The 4,158-nt window shown below is 35.8% G+C and overlaps 1 long non-coding RNA gene across 1 annotated transcript; it reads left to right on the top strand.

The window, feature by feature from the left end:
- Nucleotides 1–1,648: 1,648 nt before the first annotated feature.
- Nucleotides 1,649–3,808, top strand: LOC135363007 (uncharacterized). The gene is made up of 3 exons (XR_010408675.1): nucleotides 1,649–2,088; nucleotides 2,498–2,637; nucleotides 3,370–3,808. It is a non-coding gene; the product is annotated as an uncharacterized LOC135363007 (long non-coding RNA).
- Nucleotides 3,809–4,158: the final 350 nt, after the last annotated feature.

Raw genomic sequence — 4,158 nt, forward strand, 5'->3', positions numbered from 1 at the left:
CATTTGCAGGTGCTTTACATTTGAAAAAAAATTAAAAATATTTGCATATGCATGCATTTATTCAATAAATATCAAGTACCTACTATATGCCTGGCAGAGTTGTAGGGACTGAAGATTAAATGATAAGAAGACAGCACCCTCCACAGCTATTATGGGGAGACAGATAAGAAATAAGCAAATAAATAATTTCAGTGACATACCTTCTCTGCATACAAAAAAACACATTAAAAAGTAACGATTGGGATAGGGAGAGAAGTACTTCCTGACTTATAAACTGGTTGCAGAAAGCATTATTGAGGATGTAAATGAATGGAGTTACCAAAAAGAAATTCTGAGAAAAGAAAGTTCTGGGTTAAAAGAAGCACAAGTGCCACGGTGGGAGTTAGAGATGAGCCTGGAATGTTCAAGAAACACAAAGTATTCCTACACGGCTGAAGCAAAGTAAAAAGGCAAAGAATCCTGAGATTGAAAAGGTAGGCAGGTGCCAGATAATCCAGCTGTGTTCCTCACTATGGAATTTAGATTTCATTCTATAAGCTATAAGAAGTTGAGAAGAGACCCCTAATCACCACCTATCTATGTACTTTACACTTCATAGTGAGAGAATACATAAGCACCCAAAGGTTAAGGGGATCAGTCTCTCTAGCAGCTAAATACAGCCCTGAAATAAGTTTGTGCCAATGGGATTATAAACAGATGCATCAACTGGTAGTTTAAGTAACCTTCCTTAAAAAAAAAAAAAAAAAAATAGATGTTTCTTGTCTCCTGCTCCTTTTCTTCTCAGTTTCTTTTTCTCTCCTGCTGGCTGGAATGTGAATGTGATGACTAGAGCTGAAGAAGCCATCTTTGAGCATGCAGTGATCTGAGATTTGGAAGCCATCCACTTTAAAATAAGACAGAACAAAGGAGGGTCCGGAGGGCCTTGTGAGAGCAGAGTCATGATTTAGCTTGGACCCCCTCACCTTTCTACTATTACCGGAGATAAAAACAAAATTCTCTCTTATTTAGGCTACGGATATCATAAGCATTTTTTACTCACACGCAAACCTAATCTTAAATGATTTTTCTTTCAAGTGTATGCTTTCTGTATCTACCAGCATAGTAAAATGCCATAGTTTGAATGAAGCCTTAAGTCAAGAATGGCATAATGTATCTCCAAGTATCTCCTTCTTAGAAAGTTAGATGCTATTCCACTTATTTGGGACTTGGAAAAAATGATCGAAAACTGTTTACCTCTCAAAGCCAACACACATTTAGAGAAACAAATGGACGGACGTTGAAAAGATAAGAGAGAGAAAGAGTTTCTTTAGATTCTGTGACATGCTGTTGTTAGTTCTTGTTGTTGTTGCTAACTGACTGATGCTTCCATGTGGATGAAAATTGTGCTGTTCAACCACAGGCAGTGGGAGCAAAGTATGTGTGATTGTTTCTTGGGAGAATAGCCAGTCTACCACTGTCTCAACATTATTAAGCTGGAGGAGTGATAAGAACCTAACAGGAAGGTACAATCTGTGTGGCCTGAGTCACTGTTTGCCCAGATCTTAAGGTTTTTATTCTTGAGGAACTAATGGAAGGAAAAATACAATTACTCATGTCAGAGGAATTATAATCAGACTTTTTCAGTGAGGACATTTCTGAGGAACTTTGAAAGTGCTCTACTAAAGAGTAAGATCTAAATCCTGCAATGAGAGCAGCTAGAATAGGTTACAATGTTGTCAGCGAAGTCAGGTCTCTCCTACTCATTGCTTCTCTTCCTTTCCTTGATCTAAATCTGGAGGATCCAAAGGCAATCTAGTTAGGGGTTCGGAGAGGAGAGGAACTAGAGCTACAGAAGGCAAGACAGAGATGCCTTCCACGTCCCATGCTGCTGCTTGTCGCATGAAGCAAAGCCAGGGTGAGAGAGAAAAGAGGATTTTTAAAAATACTGTTTTGAGTTTTTACTGGCCATTTTGATAGCCACACTTAAGAATTCTTAGGATTAAGACTGACATTCTCTCATCTAAATGTGACCAAAAAATATTAAACCTAATCTAAAATTGATTCAAGATATAGGATGGATCTAATTTGAAGAAGAATTTAAAGAACCAGGTATCTTGGGGGTGTGCTGTGTGTGTGTTGGGGGGGTCTATGTATCCATATGTTTGGAAAGGGGAAAAAACTGTTTATTTAGTTTTTTTTTCACCTGCATCCTCTGGACTTCTGCTCTTTCAACGCGTAAGTAACCTAATTTTAAAAAGCACATGTTGACTGCTTGGACTGTAGGGTTGCATCAGTAAAAGCTGTGAGACAATTTCAAGTAGTTTGTGGAAGTGACCAGAGTAGTTTGAACTTCAGAGAAGGCAGGCCAAGAGGGAGGGAAGTAAATATTTTGGAGGGGGCACCCAAAAGATTTCTAGGTACAGAGACTTTATAGCAGTCTGTCTCACCATCTCTGGCACAAATAATTTCCCTTAGGGAGACACTCTAACCACCCACCCCTTTTTTCATATTTTTTCAGTCATATTAACATAGAGAGGAATTGCATCTTTACCATTCTGTTATACATTAATTCCTGTGGATCCTAGTACCTTGGTCACATCCCTTTTCCAAAGTGATTCTTGGATGTGCATTTCTTACCATACATTCAAACAGTAATAGGTAAGTTTTCTTTTAGATGATTTTGAGAAACATTTTCCTAATATTTAAGAAAATCAGTTCATGGATACAACATGAACAATAGAATAAAAAAATTATATATATATATATATCATATATATACATTGCCTACATTCACTATCATATGCAGAAACTTGCAAATGGATAAAATGTAAAAACAGATAATCTTCATCATTTGCTACAGTACATGTTACATGGAACAGAGTTATTTTTGAAGAAAATTGTTGCCCAGAATTTATAAAGCAGTTTTGTTTTCACAATGTTATTTTTAAAAACAGTATCTGAATATAAAACTATAATCCGAAATCTATTAAAAAAACAAAAACAAAAACCTGAGCCATCAAAAAGCTGGGAAGTAAGGTACAGGAAAACTTCCAGCTCAAATCTAAAATAACAAAACACCCAAATTATTTTTTTAACTAATAGTCAACATCTTTGAATAATCTTTTTCATAGAATATGCAAAGTTGTGCAACATTTTATTTTTCATCTCAAGGACATGTGAGCCAACTGTTATGTATGATGTATCTTACAGGGATTTTGAGACTAGCATGACTTATGTTCATAATATTTGGATGTTTTGTATTTTTCTTGGACTTATCTACATATTTGTGTCAGTGCCAGTAAGAGAAAGGGGAAAAAAAAAAAGAATTTGATCCTCATTCTTAAATGTTTAAAGCGATAACTGTTCTTGTTCTCTGCTTTCTTATTGCAGGGCAGAATGTCTATTTTTCTCAAAGAGTGAACTAGGTGTATCTACAACTTTAACAACGTCACTACACTCTGAAGGGGATGTACGGACAATGGCAGGAAGCTAACAAACCATTCTTTTGTCTAGACACTCTCTTCCTCCCAAACTCTAGAATAAACAAATTCAAGACGTGCAGCTGCTCTGGTGTTACGTACAGACAAGATGGTAAACACAATCTGACTTTCTTCCTGTCAGAGTAGGCACAGATACTGGAAAACCCGTTTCTTATGCTGTATATACCACATTTCATCTGCCAGAGGAAAGGCCTAAAGAACAATGTGCTTATGCCTCTGTGTGTTATGTGGACAACTGCCATATGTTTCTACAGGATTGTATTCTCTCTCATTCATCATAGATACAGTCACCGAAGTTACATTGTTTTAATTCACCAATATTAAACCAAGAGCCTGCTTAGAATCAAGACTGCTTTATGTTTTTCTAACATCACTCCATTTGGGATGAAAGAATAAGCAAATTGAATTGGACAGAATAAAATTCCACCTGTCTTTGTAGGATATATGTAGTGTCTCTCTTTATATAGATAGACAAATAAGTAGATATTGATATAGATAGATAAATATAGATAATACATATATTACAAATCTAGGAATATGGAAAACTGAAAGTTTATTCTAATTTTTCATTCCATTGTTAATTTAAACATATTTATTTATACCTTTCAGCATTATTGCCCATAATCTTAGTAAATAAAACTTGTTGGTATAAGACTAACTAGGGATAAAAACACATGGT

The sequence above is a fragment of the Mirounga angustirostris genome, unplaced genomic scaffold (assembly GCF_029215605.1).
Source record: "Mirounga angustirostris isolate CCGP_5_RB_7025 unplaced genomic scaffold, mMirAng1.0.hap1 SCAF_2, whole genome shotgun sequence".
NCBI lineage: Eukaryota > Metazoa > Chordata > Mammalia > Carnivora > Phocidae > Mirounga > Mirounga angustirostris.